Here is a 25,162-nt window from a genome sequence, read left to right as displayed (position 1 = left end):
ATTTAAAATAACTGGCAGTGTTAAAGAAAAAAATGTTTAGCCAAAAGCTTAATCTTTTTATTAAAAATATAGTATTGATCTTACTGGGATATAAAGAGATTGCTTCTGTGCTTTGTACTTTAAAACCTCAGAAGGCTTTACCCAATTTCTGAAATTTATTGTGTCAGTTTTTGAATTCAAGGTAATCATAGATTTTATTTGAGTCAGGCAGTTCATTTGAGAACTTTGAAGGAATTAAACACAATTAATTTATTCATCAAACAATCCATTCAGTAAGTATTCATTGGATGTATTCTGTGTGCCAGGCACTGTTCCAGGCCCTGTTGGAAAATGACAATAAGCAAGTAAGTAAATATATAGAATGTCAGATGATATAAGTACTGTCAAGAAAATTAAAGTGTGTAATAAGTGATAGTGTCGAAGAGTGGAATTTGCTCTTTTATGTATAAGACTTACTTATATAAGTAAGTCAGGAAAGACCGTGTGACAGAGAGCTGAACAGAGATAATTCTTAGTGTGTGAGCAAGTCAGAGAGATATCCTGGGAGGAGGGCACCAGGCAGAGAAAACAGAAAGACCAAGGGTTCCTGAGTTTGGAGCATGTTTGGCATGTTCCAGGAGCAGCAAAGACTCCAGGGTGGCTGAGGAAAACGTGGTAGATTGCCTGAACATTGGGCTCCGTAGGCCATTTTGTTACGAGTGCTCTCTCTGTAACCTGACCCTTACCTACCTGTCTCCTCTTCCTGTCTCTGTCTTCCCTGCACCTGTACTGTTCAGGATGGTAACCACTAGCCACATGTGGCTACTGAGAACTAGAAATGTAGCCAGTTCAAATGGACAGCATGAAAAAAAGATTTAAAATTTCAATAATTTTTATATTGTTTAATATGTTGAAAACATTTTGGATATATTGAGTTAAGTAGAATAAAATAAGCTTAATCTTCTAATTAACATTTTTATTTTGAAATAATTCTAGATTGCCATGCTGTTGTAAGAAATAGTACAGAGAAGTCCTGTGTTCTTTTTATCCCGTTTTGCCCAATGGCAAGATCTTGCAAATCTGTTGTCACAATATTATTACCAGGATGTTGACAGTGATACAGTCTTATTCAGATTTCTCTAGTTTTAATTGTATTCATTTGTGTGTGTGTGTGTCTATGTGTGTGTGTGTGTGTGTGTGTGTGTGTGTGTGTGTGTGTGGTGTCTAGTTCTATGCAGTTTTTATCACATATGTATCAAATAGGTACATGTTTCCACCATTACATCAAAATTGGGAGCAGTTCCTTCTCCACAAAGATCCCCCGTGCTGTGCTTTTTAACCACATGCACCCATTCCTGTGCCCCATCCCTCCCTGGCCCTAAGCTCTAGCAACCATTAGTCTATTCTTCGTTTATGTAATTTTGTCATGTCAAGAATGTTAAGGAAATGAAATCATACAGAGTGTATCTTTTGGGAACTGGCTTTCTTCCCTTAGCGTAATTCTCTGAAGACAGATCTAAGCCATTGAATATATCAATAGTTCATTCCTCTTTATTGCTGAATAGCATTCCATGCTATGGATATACTGCACTTTGTTTAACTACTCATCCAATGAAGGACACCTGGCTTGGTTCTAGCTTTTGCTATTATGAATAAAGCTGCCATAAACATTTCCGTACAGGTTTTGTGTGAACATATGTCTTCATTTATCTGGGGTAAATACTTGAGTCCAATTGCTGGGTCATATGGTATTTGCATGTTTAGTTTCATAAGAAACTGCCAAATCATCTTTCCAGAGTACTCTACCCACCTGTTTTCTTTTTACTTTTTCTTAACATGGCTACTAAAAAATTTTAAATTACATATGTCAGCTCACATTTCTATTGGACAGGGCTGGCTGCTCGTATGTAGGAGCATCGAGAACTTCTCTATCGCAGATTCTTCCCGCATGCCTTTCTTTCCATCTTCAGTGTGTTTTCATTATCCCCTCACAAATGCACATGAGCGTCTATAACACAGTGGTTAAGAGCAGAGTATGAAACCAGATGGCCTGGGTTTGTATCTTGGATTTATCCTTTACTGGCTGTATGATTTGTTAAGATATTTAGTGTCTTTTTTCCCCTCAGTTTCTTAATTTGTGAATGGGATGATTGTAGCAGTGCTGCTCTCATTGGGTTGGTATGAGGACTGAGTGTATTAGCACATGTGAAGTTATTTTCTAATGAGTCCTTTTGACCCCTTGCCCAAGAGCAGATTTGAATCCTAATAGAGGCTTCTGTTGCAGTCAACACCCTCATTAAAATTGTAATTATATGATTGTTTCATATCTTTCTTTACTATTACATGGGTAATGACCTTGTCCATCTGATTCAGTGCTGTATCCTCAGTGCTAGCATACAACTGCCCAAGCAGAGGCCGTCAATATATATTATTGTTGAACGAAGGAGTGAATGAAAGAATAAATGAATTTCTTTCAATATAAGCATTGACCCACGCTTATGTAAAGTGTGATTTGATTTAATTTCTTCTTCCTTAATTTTTAAAAGTCATGCATTGTTCATGTTTCTCTGACTCATATCTGAAAGTTGTTTGACCAGTTTTTACATGTGGCTCCTATGTATTGTGGAATAAAAATTGTTCTGGAGTAGTGACAAAGTTCAATGATAAAAATCGACATACATATAATATAATATATTTGATTTGTAGTTTTGGTTAAATTTTTCAGCTTAAGTTATCATTTCATTGTTATGCTGGGACTCCTTGCAGGTTGATTGACTTCATGTTTCTTAACTGCGTCCTTTGGCTTTACGGGCTTCATGGATACTGATCTGAAAACATCAATGGTGACATTGAGATAGAAGTACTTCTTTCTACTTCTGCAGATAATTTTGTTTCAGTATTCCAATTATTTAAGGCTTTAAATAGGTAAGCTTCATGACATTCGTAGGAAAGAGAAAACTAGGGCACTACATAGATGATTTTCACCCACCCACTTTCTGTTTAAAACCCAAATATGCACCAACTATCAAGAGCACATGGCTTTTACACACACACACACACACACACACACACACACACACACACACACATTTTGTCAGTGATCCACCTTTATCTTCTCACTTGCTGAGGGAAGTTACCACAGTAGAAAGAACACTGACTTATGGTCAATGACCTAAAGTGAATAAGGTTTTTACTATTAACACTGTGGTCTTGTAAAGACCAGTTAACATGTTGCATCCTTCATTTCATTTGCTAAAGTAATGGAAATGACAGTGAAACCTACCAAGTGGAACTGTAGTGATGACTAAATACAAAGAGCCCTAATAAAAATCTCCATATTTGGAGCTACCAAGCCATGAGGTGAGTTGTATAGACATATACATATATGTACATTTTAGCATATGCCTTCAAAGGCAGGTATCATTAGACTTATGTTATACCTTAGCTTGCTGAGTATCAGAAATGCATTTTCACTTCACACAGTTACAAGACAAGACTTTGCCATATAATTAGCACTCTCACGTCCAAACTAATCAGTAGAGGAATAAAATGTCCCTCCTTTCCATCAAAATATTTGAGCTCAAATTTGTATTGAAACATATCCAGGTGGAAAAGAAAGATTATGATGATATTTGTTTTCTGGTTTAATGATTTTCAATACTGAATAGATTAAAATAATACAAAATAGCATAACATTTGCTAATATTTACTGAGTGTTAGAACTATATTAAATAATTTACCAGAATTATTTTATTGACATACAATTGACATATAACATTGTGTAAGCTTAAGGTGTACAAGGTGTTGATTTGATACACTTATATATTGCAATGTGATTACCACCTTGAGGTTGGGTAACACCTCCGTCATATCCCATAATTGTCATTTCTTTTTTTGTGGTGAGAACATTTAACATCTAGTTTCTTAGCAACTTTGAGGTATATAATACAGTATTGTCAATATAACAACAGAGTCAGCTACTATAATTATCCCTGTTTTACAGTTGAGGAAACAGGCTAAGAGAGTTTAAATTAGTGGCTCAAGGTCAGCAAACTAGTCATTATTAAAGCCAGGATATGATGCTGTGTAATGTAAGGGTTCCAGCCTTTCCCAGGGATGCATATATTTCATTCACACAGAGTCTGGTAAAATAAAATCATGTTTCCTCTCTTATGCCTGTACACTTATTGTGTTCCTATGGCCTTTAGAAATAAAACAAACTTTTGCCCAATGTGAGTAAAAATTCTAGCTCCTTCTCCCATTTTGAGATCTATCATAGCTGTCCATATGCCAACAATATGTAATTTTCATGATTACAAAACAACAGTATTGTAGATATGAAACTATAACCATATATATGTGTATATATACATATATATGGTTACAATCACTCCTCCTACCACATTTTAAGGGATCTATATTTATTTTCTGCAATAACAATGTTAAGTAGATTATTTTTCTAATTAAAACATCAAATTCTTATTTAAAGATTGCTTTTATTTGACCATGCATTTACATATTACACATGAGTCTATGTTTGGAATTTGTTAGCCTTCTCTCTACTGTACATTTGCTCCACACAGCTCTTTTAATGCAAAAAATGTTGCTTTATAGGATCACTTTGCCTCCATGTGTTGCAGTTTTATTATTCCTATATTTAATTGGAATACTTCTATTGTGTAACCAGGGAGAGTTCTTTCAACCTGGGAAAATTTGCTTCAAATAGTATAGATATATATTTATTTATTTACTGACTTACTTATTTTCATTTCCCTAAAATATCAACTTTGATTAATAATTATATACAGGCTTTGTTCTTCTGATCTGGGTGTCAACAGTAATTGGAATCCATATCCATATTCTACTTTGCAATCATGCTGCAAAAGGCCAATAAATTCCCGCTGAGTGTGTTACTTGTTAAATTTAGTGCGTTACATTCGGGGTAATGAGTAAAAGCAGTGGGCCGTTACCGTCTGGCTGGCTGAGGAAGGCTCAAACAGCCAGACTCCCCTGAGGCCTTGAGCTGGCTTACAACAGTGACAGGCAGAATCAAGGGAGTCCCTGTGCATCCCAGTTCAGTTTGTCTCCCTTCATTTCCTCTTCTGTTCAGGCTGGAGGGAAGTGAGGTAATCTTAGCCATTAATTCACCACACTTTCATAAAATGCTGCATGCTCTGGTTTCATTCTCCAGCAAATACAGTTCAGATAAATAGTTATATATTTATATTCAGCAGAGAGATGAGAATACCATTGAATATTAACTAGTAACTGTGCCTCCATGCAGTTCACCTTATATGTCTACACATGTCTATTGTGGATTCATTTGTCTGTATTAACAATTCACATAAGTATTTTTGTATGAGTGAATAACCAATGAAGCAACCCCTACAGATATATATGTACTTATTTCCATCTCATATTTATTAAACATACATAAGCAGTTACTGAAAAAAAAAACGGACTACCACATTCTTAAGCCGACACGTAGCTCTTCCTTAATAAATAAATTTATTCTTCATATAAAAGAGGTTCTTTCTTAAACTGTAATATCATAAAATTTTAACATATGTTGTGAATGTATACATGCAAGAACGTGAGAGCAACCTGATCTATATTCTCACTTAACTGTTTTTTTTCTTGATAACCGAGTGAGTCTTTACTCTCCCAGCAAATAATTGTTATGTTTCGTGCCAAAGCCAGCTGACACCCTTAATCCTTTGAGTTACTGTGAATGTTAATATCCACCAAGAAACAACTAGATTTTGAAAGAAAAAAGGAAAAAATAATTTGTATGAAATGACCATTTATTAAATGTCTTGGAAAATTTAGCATAGGGTATCCTTTGCTATCTATGATAGGGCAGCTGGTTCCAAATAACATGGTGTATCTCATTAAAGAGATATTAGATCTAATTATGCAATATATAAGTGAGATCATTATAGTAACATTATCTCAATGAGGTAAGTAAAGCACAAGTGAAATCTAACACTGTTGCTTGAAAGAATTTTTGAATGCAAATGTAAGGAATTAATGATCACTTAAGTGTACACTGAAAGATATTAAAACCCAGTCATGAATTTTTGACAGGTAATGCAAAAATAGATTATGTACCCTGATTAATTCTACTGTAGATAAAAATGAACTACCTGGGCAAATATTATCTTTTAATGCAGATAGATCGTTTTCTAAACAAAATAAAAAGGCAGTGGAAGAGTCATAGGTTTTATTGTTTTATGTTTATTCTATTACCTTTTCTTTGGCACTTCTACCATGTCAGAGATTCTCCAACTTTAGCGTGTAGCAGAAGCACACAGACGGTTTGTTGAAACACAGACCTGAGTTTCTAATTCAGTAAGCTGGGCAGTGCCTCAGAATGACATTTGTAAAGTTCCCAAGTGACACTGATGCTGCAGGTCCAGTTCCTGTTTGAGGACCAGTGGACTAAGTGAAGGTCACTGTAGAAGACACTTCACTCACATTATCTTCTTGATTATTTTTCCTGTAAGATGGGTGTCCAAGGATCCTATATTCTGCTTGTTATTTTCAATCAAGCTGTATATCTTGGGAAATCCAGATTCTATACAAAGAAAGCTATCCTGAAAATATAAATTAGGCTATCTGCCTGACAAGTGCGTTTTGCATATTTTAACAACATATTTATAAACAGCAACGTAAACAATAAAATGAATAGATATTACCTAGCAGGGGAGAGGCCAAAAATAATGTTTAAGTTGTATGTGAACTAGTTAGCTCACTCTTATCTGTAAAGAGACATCTCTTTCCTAAAACATTCGAGTATGTTAACTGCTTAATTGATTGATTCTAATATACAGCATGATGTCCATAGTTAATACTGTATTGTATATTTGAAATTTTCAATAGAGTATAAGTCTTAGGTGTTCTCATCACACACACACACACACACACACACACACACACACAAATGGTAAATGTGAGGTGATGGATGTGTTAACCTAATTATGGTTATTTTACGGTGTATACATAGGAGTATATCAAATCTTCACATTGTATACATTAAATATGTATATAAGTTTGTCAATTATACCTCAATAAACTAGAAGAAAAAAAATGAATTGATACTGTCAAACAAATTTTAAATTAAAAAAGTAGCAATCTAATGATTATCCTATATAAAACAGCAAGTTGCCTCCCTTTATTGCAATGTTAACTATAACTTATGCTGATTTATTCCCTAACAGTGTGTTTAGAAAAATGCATATAATAAAATGCCACCTAAAGTTTGCATATGAGTTTTGTTTTGTTTTTTTACCTGTCTCTTCTCTCAAGTCAAGCATGATAATTGTTATGGCAACAATTGATATTCAAAGTGCATTTCCAGAGGGAACATTTCCTTGACTCTATTCGGGTATCCTTCAAAATCTGATCCTTATTATGAACTCAAATGTCTGAGGTTCCATAAAATCAGGAAGCATATATGTGGTAATATACCAAAGATAAAGGAAAAGATTGCAGGACCTCAATACCAGCTATAACTTTAAATTTTCTTGTGTAAGACAGCCCAAACCATATTTATGAAATGGACAGAGTTCTTAGTCTTGCAAAATTGGGCTATAGTCTGTTTTTCCATGTTGGTTTTAACTGAGCTGACCAATTCTGAAAAACCTTATTGTTGTCTCTACTCTCACCCCAAAACAGAGCTGGGCACTCCATTCATCTGCGTATTAAAAAAATGATAAAACAATGATACAAGTGCTTTTCAATCATTTTAATGTGGTTATCCTAGTTCAGAAGAAAACTCTGTTTCCCCAGGTCATTTTGTAAGAATCCAGAAAAGCTTTTCCGTAGGTTGCATTATGTGGGTACAGAGTCCCAGAGAGCATTTTCTAGGCTCTCGGCCTCATGTGGAAAGGTGCTGGCTCAGGTAGTAGATGGCCATCAGCTGTGACTCGTTGGCCATCAGCTGTGACCAGTTAGCCATTAGCCACTAATATAACTGCTGTGGCTACGCTAGGGGGTTGGTTGGTTGGTTGGCAAAGAAGCAGACAGCGGATTGCAGATTGTTTGATCCTACTTCCCATGTCTTGCCTGGCTGCCAGTGAGACTGGGGTGCAGGAAAACCCCTCATTGGGTACTAGCGGATGTTTGTTTTTGTTTCTTGACCAGCCACCATCAAGAATATACTGGTATGACTCCCCTATCTATGGCTCTGTTTGTTCCTTTTTGGCCTCACCATATCCTGCGTTCTTATGCAGGGAGCGGGATCAGAGACCCCGCATGACACATTATATCCACAGGCATTACTAGACTGAGTTCAGACTCTGTTGACTCTCCTCCGTTCTCATACTTGACTTTACTCTGCAGTCACATGAGGAGCTTTAGGAAATACGCCTGGATCTCAACCAGAGAGATTTGGATTTAATTGAGCTGGTGGGTAGTCAGGCCAGTAGGATCTTTTAGAAATCTCCCCATGTGATTACAATGTGCAGCCAAGTTCGAGACCAATGTTTACAGTTATTTACAGGTGAATCTTATAAAAGAGCTACTAATAACAATGAAGTTAATGTAAGCGTTTCACATTCCAGGAGTACTAGCATATGGGACATAGTAAAGTGTTCATTTCCATTAGTATTGATTTGTGTGTATGTGTGTGTGTTTGACCACAGCAGATATGGGGCTATCAAGGTGAAATCCATTCTATGGATTTACCATAATCTTGGTAATATGTTCAGGTAACATGCACTTATAGAAGCAACACTTAGGATGGGAGTTTAAGTTTCACTTGATCAGGCTCTTTTCTCTCTTGTTCTACTGCATTAGTTCCTTAACGAGAATTCCCAAGAGCATATGATGTGTCAGTCGTCGTGTGAGAACAGGAAAACACGGTGGTGAACGAACATAAAAGTAAGTTTACCTAATCGTTGATAATATGCTTAGAAAATTGAATGCAAATGTAAAAATCATTGGCAAAATAAGACACTTAAACATTTTTTTAAAAAAGATTAAACAACAATGAGTTGGTTTTAGAACATGGATTATAATTGATGATTAGAAAGAATGTGAATGTAGGAGAAGTGAGAAGTGGGGGGAATGCAAAAGGAAATATGTAACAAAATATTCATCTTAACAGGAAGGGGCCAACTATGTGCCTTCATTCATAGCTTGGATAATAATACAAGTATAAGGTATAAAAAGAATGTACGTAGACATTTTAGGGGGAAGCACATATTTATAAAACAGGTGAACATGGTATATAACTACAAAATCGTTGGAGAAGCATCAGATAATTTGAATAATGAAAATCAAGAAAATAGAAGGAAAAGTTAATAATTGATGTCTATGAAGTTTTGTACCCTCTAAACAAAAACTACACATTTGTTTCAAGCATCTATGGTTTATTTACTAAAACAGATCAGTATTAGGCAAGAACAAATAAATGGTAAATAATAGAAATTGCAGAAATCATATATGGTTACAATTTAATAGTACTAAAAATACATTTTCCATAAAAATACCCCCCAGAGTATTAAAAACAATCAAACAAATTAACATTAGATAAGTAAACCAGTTGCCTAAATAATCATTGGGATAAAACAGAAAATAAAACTGTAATTGTAGACTATTTAGAAATCTAATATTACAGCACCACATTTCAACACAAGTATATTAGCAACACTCATTCAGAAACAAATTTGTAGGTTTTAATTATATATATATGATTCATATATATTCATATATATATATGAATCATATATATATATATGTGAATCAAGTCTTTATCTCAAGAACTTAAGCACACTACAAATCAAAGAGACAAATCTTAGAGACTGAAACAACACATATTTTATTGAACTGGAGAAATGTAAAATCAACAAATGAATCACATAACTTAATTTTTAAAGGAAAAATCTCTAATTTTCTGCAAAGAGTGAAAAAATAATAGAACTGAGAAAGAATACAACAAATACGAAATGAAAAATTATATAAAGGGCAATATTGTTTAAGAAAGTAATTGCAATTTTCTTGATGACATACTAGCAAATATAATTTGTATAGTGTATTAAAATAATATCCAATAATCCATCAATACTTTCATTTATCTCAGCCATACGTAAATGATTTCAATGACCAATTTACAATATTTGACCTTACCATATAACAATACTGTCTCTCCAGGGATTCAATCATATTTTTAGGGCCCATAAATGTTTTTAAAGTGTATTTCTTATAATTTTATGTTTTTGTAAAAATTTGAATCAGATATTCTTATTAAATTTTTACCTGGTTTTTCCTGGATTATAAGAGTCACAAAATTCCATACATACTGTAATTTGAATGTAAACAGAAAATATAGTATCTATAATCTAGTTTTCCTCTCAAATCCATACCCAAAATTTATCAGAAAAACAGTGTTCAATCTCTTTAAATCTACTCTAACCTACTATGTTAAATATTACTCAGTTTTCTAGTCATAAACCCCACTCCATCATAATCTCTCCCTATTACCTGGGAATTACAAGCCCATTAGAAATCCAGTCCTGCTACTTAATAGAATCTGAATTTCAGTTTTCGCTGAGGTAAGGGAACGTATTAAAAAACATGAGCATTTTTTAATTGATATCATTAAATTGTGTGTAAGTTTTTGAAACTTTTCATTTCTATACTTTTAATTTCATGCTACAGTCTTTTTAAAAATTCCTTTTTTATTTATTTTACTTTTGGCATATATGATACATTGTTTTAATATGATACATTTTTAAGAAATACGTGTTAACTTACTAGAGACCTGCATTTTACTGTCTGCTACACTTGCTTACCTCTGTCATCACTCCTTGCATTTTAGTTTTGCTGGTCTTAGAACAGCCTCTTCCCCCCACACACCCTCCCCCATGCCCACTCCCAGAGTGGCTCCTCCAGTTTATTGATGTGGTGAGGGTGGAACTGACTTATGGGATCTTTGTAGACTGGACATTAGGATATAGGACTATACTATGGGAGCAGCAAAGTGGTATCTCAAGCCTCATTCAAAAAGGTTGATCCAGTCCAAACCCCTCTCCAGCGTTCGTGTTTATTTATAGTTTCATTCTTCTTATTGTAACAACCCACATCCTGTAATAGGCAATTACCAAGAGGCTTAGGAGAGGCAAGCTTCTGTTGTTTGTCTTCCAGGATTTCATCCTGTGAACTTACCTTTCTCTTCATAGACTGGATACCTAGCACTTACCACCTTACACTTGAAGAGAATCAATCTAGATCATCAATTTTCCCATTTCTTAGCACCACATATTTTGGTAATTCACAAATGGTCCACCCAGACGTCTAGCAGAAACTGATCTATCAAAGATGACATGAGCATAATTGTTCATAGAGAAAAGTAAAGAAGTCCAATTCTAAATATATTTAATCACAAAAAGAATTTAGAAAATATTCTAACAAAAACTAGAATGCAAGATATACTGCAGGAAGTAAGATACATCATTGAGGGTGGGTTGAAATCCCATTTGAAAGCAGACTTTCACCCTGGAGCCAGGCTGTAGTTCCTTCCCTAATTAGGAATGTACTAATATATCACACACTTTGCCTAAGAAATTTATATGTATAATTACATTTAACCATTCCAGTGCCCCTTTCAGGTATATTCTATTATTGCCCTTCATGTTTAGATAAGGGAACTAAAATTGGAGAGATTAAGAAATTGGTCCTCAATGATACAGGTAATAAATAGCAGCATCGTGATTCAAACCCTAATTTTGCACCCAATTTTAAGTTCTTAAGCACAATGTTACAACATTATTATGTATTATTTTTATTGATTGCAGAGGATTGAAATCCAATTTACAGTTAAAGGAAAAGCACTAATCATAGAAAGGAACCTGAGGATTTTCATAGAAACCAAAGGCAGGAACGTAGCTGGGCCTCAGGAACATCAGAAACCATGCAATAAACACTGTCCAAACTCTCGGTTTTCATTCACTGTACTCCTCAACCCTTCTTACTACCCCTTACTTGTTCCCTCTCCCACCATCTACCCCCTCCCCCTACTGCCGTACTCACTTTGGTTCACATGGTGGAAACCTGTTTGTGTCAGCTTTGTATCTCCTAGTTCTAGCACTCAATGCTCCAAACCATGAACTTGACTTGCTTTTGATCACAAAGCCCACAAATCATGGGAATGGAAACCTTTGGCCAGGTTTAGGTCATTGCCCATTCTATAACAAATATTAATTCATTCACTTAAATCAAAATTAGCTTGGCATGCCCTATGTGTCTCACACCATCCTGAATACTGGGAATACAGAGGTCAATCAGATAGGCAAGATCTGACATTTTAGTGGGAAAAGATAGGCAACAAATAAGATAAAATATATGTTTCTGAGAGGTAAATACATGTACAAAATATATACATAGCCAATTTTCAATGACACTAACTTAAAGCAAGGTTTTATATATATATATATATATATATAGCAAGTGAGGGAATGGAGGTCAACATTAGGTAGAAATATAAGAGCATATTTCTCAGAGATGACATTTGAGTAGAGACTCAAATGACAAGAAGAAACCATCCATTGAAAAATCAAGATCACTCCAGGAGGAGAGGATGAAAGATACAAAAACAATGACCTGAGAATATTAGGAAGCCAGGGTGACTAGAACTTAGTAAGTGAATGGGAGAAATGTAGGAGATGAAGTGGGAGTCAGAGAGGGAGACAGGGACTAAAAGTCTGCTCTGGAAGGGAAAGCATTTGATTGTTATTCAAAGTGGAAACAAGTTATAGCCAAAGGGAGGGTGCTATGATTTGCCCAAGTTGGGTCTAGTATCCCTTGGGTTATGTTTTAATTTGGCTGCTGTTCCTACAGCCAGAGGGCTGTAACAGGAGGAGGCATATGTCCCCGTGGGAGCTGTGGTTCTGGGCAGATAAAGCAATGAACAATTCTGTTCTCGCCACAATTCTGTTCAAGCCCCTCTTATAAATCCCTTTAACGGTTAGTCTCCGAATATTGTCAGGCACAGTAGCCAGTGTCCTGGCTTAGCCAGCTTTATCTAGAAGGTTATATTTTCCATTACTTTTAGGTATTTTAGATTTTCTGGTCTTCTGTACAATGTTAAGGCTTTTTAAAGAGGCTGGCTCAATTTGACTTATCACCCAGTTAGGAAAAATATCTTTGTCATGCTGATTTGTTGATGGATTACCAGGTGGTGGATATCAACTTGAATACTGTCTATTGCTTGTAGGCACTGGCTTCCAGTTCTGTTTCACTGGGCTTTGTATCTTAAATTTTCTATCTTCCAAGCTCCGTTATTAGCCATGCTTATTTTCAGTTTTAGTAAAAGTGATTGCATCCTAAGCATGTTGGCATCACAGAGGTATAAAAGCAAGTCAAACTCACAGGCAAATGGAGTAAAATGGTAAAGGACACCAGGAGAAAGGAGAGAATCTGGGAGCAAGAAGAAAAGGGAAACTCTAGACAGTTGAGATAGTAGTGCTATCAGAAAACAAAGACATGGCCTGAAGAGTTACGAATCACTGCAGCAGAATTAATGAGATGGAAAATTTTTCAAGGAAAAGACTTAAACATAGATAAAGGAAGAAAACACAGCATAAAAAGAAAAGAAAAGAAAATAGGAGAAAGGAAAATTTTTTAAAAACCCAAGTGCAAGGTGAAAGAGGAAAACAAAAGAATGGATAAAGTAAGAACTGGTGCATTACATTAAAACAAATGTATTGTTTTCTTTATCTTTTACTCTCTTTGCATTTCTCATGTAGCAAAGCCAAACTGAATGGATAATTTTGTTTATGTACCCAATTTGCATAATTGTGCAATATAAATTACAATGCTAATTAAGGACAGCCCTTGGGCTTCTGGAATTGGGTCAAAGTGGCTCCCTGAGTGTAAGGAGGTTGGGGCATTGGCTCGGTCCCCACTCCCACCACAGGGAAGCCAGGCAAGAGAAAAGAACCTCTCTGACAGTGTGTGAAATCTTGTCAGAATTTGTTGAAGACCCAGAACCGTACATCTCACTTCAAAACTTGGCTTTTAAAATCATCTTTGTGTGATTCCACAATGAAGTGCTTAAAACCTAGAAGTTTTCCTAAAAGCTGTGTTGGTTATCTTTGTATGAGTTTTTCTTTTCCTTATTTTTTTTTTTTTTTTTTTAATTCTGAGAACATTTCTTTTCAAACTGTAGATAATTGAGCGTGAACCTGGCATGCAATATTTTCTCACTGGACTACTGCCAGAATTGTCCCAAACCATGCCGTGCCCTGCTCGGGCTCCTGAGCAAGGGGAAGATGACGAGCTGATTTCTGAGCTTTAGTTAAGTCCATATCCTTCAAACTAAGTAAGCTATTGCACTGTAACTAAATCAAAAATTCAGTCCCAGAGAGTTTATTCCCTGCACCACTCCTAGTAGGGGGCTATAAGGTATAGAGTTCATATTATCTTGAGCTTGGGTTTTTCAAGGAAAGAATATTTCTGAGTTACTATAATGAAGGCTGGCATAACTACAATGGAGGGGCCTCTGTCTAAGCCTGTTCTGAAGGTGGCATTTTGCAAGCTTTTTTCAGCCAATGAACCCTGAACTCAAGCAAGGATTACATGCAAAATAGAAAGAAACAGAGCCCAAATCACAGTGATTGAAGTAGGGATGGGGGGGTGGGGGGGTGGGCATCAGCACAGGTACCTCAAGTCTTATCTCAGGCTCTCTATCCACTTTCCCCTCTCTCCTCCCCCTTCTGAGAGTGTAGATGCCACTTCTATAAGGGATTTATTATCTACCTAACTCAGGTAACAGCATAAAAGTTAGGGATGTTGGTTTTATACACTCAATTTTGACTTTAAGACATGTGGAAGTTCTGTTCGCTAGGCCCATTGTAGCAATAATTGGCCTATTTCCCATCCTGTGTTACTTTATCTTCTAAAGCAATGTTTCCCAAATTTTCTCATGTCCAGGCATATGAAAAAATGATAATATTTCTTTGGAACATTGGGGTAAACTAGATGAGAATTGGGACTTTCAACAAGGCTACTCGTTTTCCAAGGTGACATCTCGGGGTGTCTGGCCAACCCAACCCTACACCTGAGGCCACAGACATTGGTTCATGGTTGGACATTAGACTAAATTCTGACAAATGACGGTCAGTCTCAGGAGCAACAGGGAAAGTTGACAAAATTTCGGAATATTGTTTGAGCATGTAGATACCATGGATAAATTTTCCAACTTACTCCTGGTAATGAGACAATATGCTTTGCGTTTGGCTGAAGCTGGTCTGAATTGAAATTGAGTTTCATTTTCAACGGGGGTAGGAGGGGGAGTCCTGATTGATATATATTTTATTACCTAAAACTCAGACCTCATGGGTCATGTTTCAGTTTTTCAATCTCCCAGACTCACCATTTCATAGAGGATAGAGTCAAAATTTTTATCTAATTTTAACTAATATGTAGGTCTACCTACAATGCCGTCAATATGGAAGTGGTGTTCTCTCTCACTATTTTAGTGGTGACAGTGTGAGCCGAGGGTGAGCATCATCTCTGGTCTGCTTAGTATCTTTCTTGTTTAATCTTCGTTGAGCAGCCCTCAGTGGGCAGGTTGTTGGCGGCTCCTAAAGCTGAAATACTTTTTGGTAGGTGTTCTTTTTGTTCTGCTATGACTCAGGATTTAGTCATTCTGGCCATTTTCCCTAGCATATACTCGGATCCTAATTGTAAAGGCATAATTTTACAATGTAGATATCTTAAAGAATACTCCCAGTGATTGTATAGACTATATGGAGAACAATTACGATAGAATAATGGTTCTCAAAGTGAATGGATACTAGCAGGTTCAGTATCACCTGGGAAGTTGTTAGCAATGCGTATTCTTGGGCCCCACCTCAGGGCCACTGAATTGTAAAATCTGGGGGTGGGGCCCAGAAATCTATGTTTTAATGAGATGATTCTGTTGCACAGCAATGTTTGGAGCCATTGTCAGGGAGGGTCAGGCCTGGAGAACATCTTGGTTGAGGACTTCCGAAAACCCTCTCTCTCGTTACTCCAATACACGTTCCTTATGCCTTTTTAATTTCTATTTCATTGGCATTTTCTCTTCCATAGTGAACCACTAGAGCTGAATCATCCCTAATCAGCAGTGTTTGTAATTTAACAAGGTCATGCCTACTTTGTGTGGGTGACTATTGTTAGGTTCTCACTTCTCTAAAATTTTCCTGGAAAATTGGAAAATTAAGCTAACTAGATTTTGTTATTAATCACCTGCCATCATATCTCTTTCAAGGATGGAATTTTGAAATAATCATATGAACTTTTCCCCTTCTTGATGATTTCAGGCTAGTATTAAAATTATTAGGTTGCTGCAAAAGTAATTGCGGTTTAAAAGGTTAAAAATAATTGCAAAAACCGCAATTACTTTTGTACCAACGTAATATATTTCCTAGGCATACAAAACCTGATGACATTATAAGATACAAAACAATCCATATTGGATGGCCAGGGAACATCATTCTAGAGTTAAATCCATGTCATGAAAAGTCTACCTAGAAGGTAAACTACATTTGCAGAAGCTGAACTTGCTATATTTGTATCATAAGCAATAGATACAGACAGACACATGCCCTGTTTAGGGGGTTGGAGTACCAGCTCTAGAGCCATACCCTGAGCTCAGAATCTGTTCCAAAACTGGTGATTGGACCTTGTGAAATCCTCTGCGCCTCAGTTTATTTACCTGCCTATCATGGAGAATGTATTCAGTAAATTTTCGCTAAAGCTATAGCTGTCGTAGCATCAGCCTGCAGAGGATGCCACTCACAGTAGTCAGGCAAGGTATGTATGCACTAAGCATCAATCTCTGACAAGCCACATGGAGACGACAACTTGATGACAACAAAGACTTGGTAGAGAATGATTCAGCCCATAGTAAGAGATGAAAGCAATGAATAGTTTTTATAAAACCCGCAGTATGTATTCAAACCAAATGTCACTTTAATTATATACAATGTGATTTAGTGTAATTTCCAATTTACCCAAACCCAGAAGCCTGTGCCAATTTCAGTTAAAGGAATAGTTCTGTTATTTCTAATCAGCTTTCTTTTCAGTTGACTGTGCAAGTTCTTCTGCCCTTTTTTAGAGCCTCATTCTCTTCTAGCCTCCCTGCTTCAGAAGATGTTCCATTCATGTTTACAAATGATGGGCTGAGTTGTTGTTCTCATGCCTGTGAGCACATACTATTGTTTGTGGAAAATGTTCTAAAATTTGTAAATAGCTCAAAGTTGATGTTAAGATAAGATTCTTGATATACACAAGACCAAAAGTGGTTTGGCTTCTCTCCATGTTGGCTACAAAAGCCTGCCAGGAATTATTAATTATCCCAGAATGTCCCTGATCTCTGCATGCTCTTTTGGTATATTGGCTCAGAATTTTACTGTGTTTTTTTTTTTTCCATTTGATACTCTACATATATCTTATTGTCTACATTTGTTCCTTCACAGTTGCACCCATCATACACTTTCTAGTCTTGAAAATTCACTTGTATGACTGTATATACTTACTAAAATATATTAAGTGCCGGGCACTGTTCTAGGCATTTAGGATACAATGGTTAGTTCTAGCCATTATGATGCTTATATTAACTTAGTGAAATAAACTGCCATTCCCTAGAAGACAGACTGACACTTATTTTATCTGCCTTATTCTTAGTAGAATGTTGGGAACATAAATAGATGCTCAATAAAAATTCCTGTATTATTAAAAGAATTATTATATTTAAAATACTAGGAACTTTCAAGGACCCTGGTTGAAGGAAGACTTAAAAAGTGGGAGATTGAACTGCAAGGTACTTAAAAGGATACCTAGGAAAAACGAAACCAGGGTTGTCTTTGTCACTTAGTAGCTATATAACTTTAGACAAGCCTCGGAAGTTCATAAAACCCATGAAAATGGCTCATGCAACCTTTCAGGAATGTTGTGAGAATTAAAGATGTAGAATATTTGAAAGCACTTTGATATATTTTTTAATTGTTAACTTTTTCTAGGCAGACAGGATTGATTTTCAGAAATGTGTTTTAAATAGAAAGATGATGATGAGAATGGGCAGTTGTTGGGATAAAGGGAAATGTGACCTTGTTCACAATCATTAAGGACTACCATGAAATTCCACCCCCCAGAAAATCTAAAATGAGTATGTGTGTGTATGTATAGTATATATAGTGTGTATATATATACCTTCAAGAATTTGTTACTTGATCATTAAGAGGTTCAGCTACAATGTTACATGTTACATGTTACAACATACAGTTTATATCATTATTGTATGGTAGAGTCAATTAAAAATATTTACTCTCTTATTCTCAAATATTTAATACATAAAACAAACAGGAATTTAAGTATTACTCAAGCTCATGAAAATAACATATTTTGTGGACAACAGTTTCCTGGGTTATTAGTTACTTTGCTATTTGTTTTTCAGTAGGCACAAGCATATTGTGAGATGTTCCATATTTAGGAAACTTATAACAAACTGTGAAGAAAACATAATGCATTTTGGGTGAGCCAAAGCAGTAATCTAACTATTTCATTAAAATTCAGACCAACACTTTGGGTTGTATATTTATTCATAGGTAGATTTAAAAATATTATCGAAGGTACATTTCTCATTGCCACTTTTTAATTTTCATTTTTAGATTATGGGAAATACATTAGACTGAAAATCAACAAACATGAGAACTGATCCTGACATTGACACTTCCAGCTTGGATATCTTGGATATCACATCTTGAAGGAGTCCTCCCTGCACCCCTCCACCAATAGAGAAACATTCTTCCACTGTGCTGTCCTCTAATTTGCACTCACACCTTCCTCTATGGTAGTTACGTGTTCACATGCCTATTTTTTGTATCAGATAGTGAGTTCCCCAGTGGGAGACACTTTGTTTTTTTCTTTTTGGTAACTTTAAGATAGGGCCTGGCACATTGTTGATGTTCAAGAAATGTTTCTTGACTCAATTATCTTTTTTCAAATATTCTTGACTCTATTAATCTTTTATTAACTCTGGAAAAATGCTGCAAGATTAGTTAAGACTGTCAAGAAGTCTTTTTATTTCAGTTTTGATTAAGCAATAACTCGAACCTCAAAACATCTCATTATTTGATTTAGAGACATAGAAACCTGGGTGAATAACACTTATATTCTTATGTTCTTTGAACAATATGCTTATCCTTTCAGGGAAAGGATCTACTGAGTAAGTTCATAGGAGGTGAATATGAGCGAAATGAAGTGGTGTGTGTGTGTGTGTGTGTGTGTGTGTGTGTGTGATTTGAATGTTAGATGGGAGAAGGGAGTATTAAGACAGCAGATCTTGTCTGTGATAGTTACCAGCAGTGACAGCCACTACCCAGTGCCTACACAATATCCTCTTCACCTTTCTTACTTAACAGCCATTCCAGTTGAGTAAAAATGTGTCCAGCTATAAAAACGTTGCTTTGGCAGCCTCCAGTGCAGATGGAGGCAGTCATGTGACTGAATTCTGGCCTATGATAAAATTAGTTGAAGAATCTGGTTGGGGGCTACCTGGAAAGCTTCATAAGAGACAGAAACTCACTGGGATGGTCCTTTATTCCCCTTGCCTTCCTCCCAGATGGATGCCCAGAGAAATAACCATCTCGCAATCATGAGGATTAAATCCACATTGTAGGCTTGATTTCAATAGGAATACAGAGGAAATCTGGATCTTCGATGACACTGAATCACAGTACTCATCCTACCTTCCTATCCATGGGGTTGTTGCATGAGATAAATAAACCCCTTCCTGTTTAACTCACTGTTGGTTTTTCATGAAACTCAACGCACAATCTGATACATTTGCCCTTCCAAGGAAAAGGGAAAGACATAACTTTCAAAGTCTGATTAGACTTTTATATGGCTAAAACCACTCTACTGAAATAACTCCATCTCTACCCATGGTGCAAGATATGACATATGGTGTCTCGTCATTTCTATTTATTTATTTGTTAGTTTTTCCCGAAGCCTATGTTTGAAGAACCCATGAAAGATGTCTTAGAGGTAAATAGGTAATTTCTGTGAGCATCAATAGGTAAATTCAGTTAACTATATGTATGCCTAGGTTTGGCAAAAATCAAATAAGCAACAGTCCTCACATACTGCTGTTTTAAATTAAGTTTTATTTGTCTCTGGGTGTGATACATACTGCAGAAGCACAATCAAGTGAACATTGGCAATTTGCTTAAATCTTGCTCTTTGTCCTATTTATATAATTGTGTCCATGGTTCTCAAGTGATATGTTCCTGCAGCTCATCTTCTGAAAATCTTTCCCAGATGTCCTGAAAATTTTTCATTAATTTTTATATTTTATTTTTGATAAGTAAGTACACATGCTTGTGACTGGAAGAGAAAACACCCTTCTTTTAAACCCAGAGGATGATTTGGCATTGAGAATAGTTGATTCATGCTCTGCCCACTCCACCCCTGTTGTTCAAATAGAGATTATTGAAGAAGGCCCTGCCCTATACATTTAGCTGATCCAAAAATCAAATGGAAAAATTACTGTATTTTAAAGATTTCTGCAGGATCTATGTATAACTCAGTTGTTTCCTTTTTCCCCATTAAGAGTCATATTATCCTAGAATAGGTTCCATTCCTAAGTATAAAAACTGGAACACAGGTTTAAAATAAGAAGTGACAATCTCTTTGGTGGCATTTATCCACAGAAGTGATATCTCTGATTAGTGAAGTTCAGGTCTGAAAACTAGGCCTGCTATCTCTTAATTTGTGGAACAATAATAAACTCTATATATTGACATGAAGGACTATTTATGATGGGCAGCTATCATGACATACATTGTTTCTCTTTATTAATTGTAGTGCTTTTTCATGAGGAGTATGTACATATACTTGTATGTGTATACTCAAGTGCGTGTATGTGTGCGTGTGTTTGTTTCATTAGTTCTAAATATACCAAAAGAATGAGAAGAAATATTTATACTTTGAACTGAAGGACCTGGCTTAGCTCAACATATGTACCATCTACTTTCCAGTGTCCAATCCTTTACCATGAATGATGGAACCTAAAGCTAAAATTGAATTTGCTAGACTCCTTTGCAACTTGGTTTCTGGGTGAGATTATGTTTGACCCATTAGATGTCCTTACATAACAGTGAAACAAAGGTCACACTGGCTGATTCTGTATATTTTTAAAGACCTTTATTGGGGTACACTTTATACAGAATATAATGTACACATTTTAAGTATATGGTTTGAGGAGTTCTGACAAATTTATAGACCGGTGTAACCAGTATCAATATAAAGGTCCATAAGAATTCCCTCACCCCTGAAAAGTCCCTTGTGCCTCCTTTAAAATAATTTTCCACTCCCACCCCAACCCAGGCAACTATTGATCTGCTTTTTGTTACCACTGAGCATAGTGATCTTTCCTAGAGATTCAAAAAAGTGGGATCATATATGTATCCTATTTAAGTCTGGGTGATTTCACTCAGTGTTGTTTCTGAAATGTATTCCTACTATTCATATGGTGCACAGGATTCTAAGATGGCCCCTAAGATTCTTGCCTCCTGGTATGCACACCTTCTCCCAGTTACTCAAACAGTAACCTAGATGATGTTGTGAAGTAATTTTTCAAATGTAGTTAAAGCCTCTAATGAGTTTACCTTAAATAGGAATATTTTCCTTGATGAAACTGACTTCAGCAAATGAGCCTTTAGAAAAAGTTAGAGATATTTGAAGCTTGAGAGAAACTTTGCCATTGGCTTTTAGAGAGAACATCTCTATATTGTAAAGAAGACCTCAAGGCAGGGAACACCAACCAGCCTCTAGGAGCTGAGCACAACCCTGTGTTGACAGCCAGCAATAAAGCTCCAGCCTCAGTCTTATGACCATAAAGAACTGAATTCTGTCAGCAACTGCATGAACTAAGAAGTTCCCCCGATCCTCATGAGATCACAGTAGTGGCCAACACTTTGAATTCAAGCTGGTGAGACCTGAGGGGAGAACCCAGCCATCCATGCCCAGACATCTGATGGACAGAACTATGAATTAATAGATGGGCATTGTTTGAAGCTGCTAAATTTGTGGTCATTTGTTATGCACCAATAGAAAATGAATATACTGCGTATATCATTAGATTGTTCCTTTTTATTGGTGAATGCATGTGTATATTATTACATAACAAATCACCAATAGTCCAGTGTCTGAAAACAACACACATTTATTACCTCATATTTTCTATGGTTCAGAATTCTCGGCATGGCTTATGTGAATAACTTCTCATTCAGGGTTGCTAATAAGCCAGGGAAGAGGGGTCTTAGCTGAGGTCTTATCTGAAGGTTAACTTGGGAAGGGTTCACTTTCATTCTCAGTTAATGTGGTTGTTGGCAGGATTTAGTTGCTTTGGAGTTGTTAGACTGATGGCCTCATATACCTCAGATACAGACAGCTGTTAGCCAGAGGCTCCCTTCCATTTATTGCCTGCGGGCCTTCCCAATAAGAAATTTGCTTCACCAAAACCAGCAAGGGGGAGTGTCTGCTAGCAACAAGCTACAATCTCCGGTGATATACTCGTATATTGCAAATGTTTTTTTTCTCAGTTTCTGGCTTGCATACTCATTTTTAAATGCAATTGTTTCTGGCTTGCATACTCATTTTTAAATGCAATTGTTTCTGGCTTGCATACTCATTTTTAAATGCAATTGAAGACCAATGAAGTTTATTGTATCTATATGTTATGATTGATACTTTTTGAACTAACTATAAAAATATTTCTAATATAAAAATATATTTTTATCCTAGAAGTTTTAGAATTTTAGCTTTTATTTTTACATCTGTGATCCATTTTGAGTTTAACTTAAATGTATATTTTGAGGTAAGGGTTGATATTTTTTTATTTATAGATATTTCCAATTGGTCCATCACCATTTATTGAGAAAATTCTCCTTTGGCCACTGAATTATTTTGTCTAAATTATTATGTGTGAAATCAAATGACCATATATGCATGGTCTACTTTTGAACCATTTATTTTGTTCCATTGATCTATATGTGTATCCTTTCACAAATACCATTGTCTTGATTACTGTAAAATTGTTGGAAATCTTGGAACCTATGTATTCCAGTTTTGTTCTTTTATCAACTTGTTTTGGCTATTCAAGGTCCTTTATATTTCCCTATAACTTTTGAATTAGGTTGTCAATTTTCCTCAAAAATTAAGCTGACTGGAATTTTGAATAGGATTTTATATAATCTATGGATCAATTTGGGGCAAACTGGTAGCTTTTAAGATTGAGTATCCTAATCCATGAACATGGTATCACTCTCCATCACGGTTTTCTTTAATTTCTCAGCAATGTTTTATAGTTTCAGTGAGCAGGTCTTGCAATTTGTTAAATTCTAAGTATTTCATGGTTTTAGATGCAATTATAAATACTTAAAAATTAATTATCCTTTGTTCATTACTAGTACATAAGACAATTGATTTTTATATCGATCTTGTTTTATGCAATCTTGTTACATTTGTTAATTCTCGTAGATTTTTGGAGCTTCATTAGGAGTGTCTACATACATCATTATGGCATTTGCTAATTAAAGCAATTTTCCTTCTTACTTTCATATTGTGTGTCTTTATTTCCTTATTTTGCTTTATTTCACTTCAGTACAATGTTGGTTAGGGATGATGAGTGTGGAGATCCTTCCCTTGTTCCTAATATTAGGGAGAAAAATCTTTCACTCAGTATGATGTTAGCTATAGCTAACATTTTAAAGATACTTTTTATAAGATTGAGACTATTTTCTTCTATCACTAGTTTACTGAGATATTATATCATAAATGGGGGTTCAATTTTGTCAGGTTTGGTTTTTTTTTGTATCTAGGGAAATTATCTAATGATTCTTCTCCTTTATTCTGTTAATTTGATGAATTTTAAAGATTGATATTAAAAAGATAACTGTGTATTCCTGGAAAAGCCCCATATGGTTATAACATATTCTCTTTTTAAAGATTTACTGGATTATATTTGCTAATGTTTGTTCAGGATTTTTGTATCTCAGTTTATGAGGAATCTTTGTACTTTTCTTGTAATATTTAAAATCAGGATAATGTCTAATAAAGTGAATTAAGGAATGTTCCACTCTCCTGTAGTTTTCTAGAAGAGTTTGCATAAAATTGGTATTTTTCCTTAAATCTGTGCTAGAATTCACTGGTGAATCCATCTGAATTAAGAGATTTCTTTGTGGACTCATACATTGTATTTTAATACATTGGCTTAAAGCTGGTCACAGTATTCACTTATTGTCCTTTTGATGTCAGTAGAATTTAAATTGATGTCCCCTTTTTTATTCCTGACATTGTTGATATATGTCTTCTCACTTTGTCTCACTGTATGTTCCTGTGCATCTTTCCTTCTTAGGGTTCATCATGCATTTATATGGTAAATGTTTTCTTAAATTTGAAAAACTTGTTTATTATAGGTTCAAATATTTGCTACCAACCCTTTCTGGGATTTCAATTATATAGGTTTTAGATTGCTTAATGTTGTCCCACAGGTCACTGAAATGCATTTCATTTTTTTTTTTTTTTTTTCCATTCTTACCTTCCTCTCTTAGTTTGATCTTATGTAGTTTTTACTGATATTTTTTTAATATCTTACTAGGTTTCCTTCTGCAATGTCTAATCTGTTAATCCCATATAGTAAATTTTTCATGTTATTCTATTTTTCATCTCTAGAAATGCCATCATTTTGTTCTTTTTTAAATGCTTCCTTTCTCTCCACACTCTGTTTGTTTTTCTATACACAATTGAACTAAACTGTAATAGCTGTTTTAATAATTTTTTCTTCTAATTTTCATTCTTTCATCTCTATCATTTCTTGTTCTGCTTCTACTGGATAATTTTTCTCCTGGCTATGTGTCTCATTTTCCTATTTTTTAGCATGTCTAGTAAGTTTTGACTGAATGCTGAATGTTTGCATTTTACAGTGGTGATGGTCACCAATTGTCCTCCTTTAAAGAGCAGTTGGCCTTTGTTCTAGAAGGTAATTATAATTAATTTACTTGCAGTTCTTCCTACTCTTTTTTTGAAATTTCTTTTTATTTTTTTGGATATGACTAGAGCAGTCTTTGGGTATTATCTAGCTCCGCTACTAAGATGTGGCTTTTTCACATTTCTCTTGAACTTCGAGCGTGAT

General features: G+C 35.5%; 1 protein-coding gene across 39 annotated transcripts in view; it reads left to right on the top strand.

The window, feature by feature from the left end:
• Positions 1–25,162, top strand: part of LOC109447544 (uncharacterized) — a 661,414-nt gene that overhangs the window by 538,786 nt on the left and 97,466 nt on the right. For 29 of the 39 annotated variants that reach the window (XR_012494217.2, XR_012494213.2, XR_012494211.2 and 26 more), the window contains one exon: positions 8,779–8,862. The exons of 6 other annotated variants lie outside the window; for them this stretch is intronic. The gene's annotated coding sequence lies outside the window, so the exon portion shown is untranslated. Of the gene's footprint in view, positions 1–8,778; positions 8,863–18,635; positions 23,589–25,162 lie in introns of those variants that run through there. 4 more of the 39 variants (XM_088794090.1, XM_088794088.1, XM_088794082.1 and 1 more) reach the window with 1 other exon arrangement.

This window comes from Rhinolophus sinicus, chromosome 17, assembly GCF_057876585.1.
Source record: "Rhinolophus sinicus isolate RSI-liver-muscle chromosome 17, RSI-T2T, whole genome shotgun sequence".
NCBI classification, from domain to species: Eukaryota; Metazoa; Chordata; class Mammalia; order Chiroptera; family Rhinolophidae; genus Rhinolophus; species Rhinolophus sinicus.
Note: the sequence above shows the minus strand (reverse complement) of the source record. Positions and strands in the feature narration are given on the sequence as shown.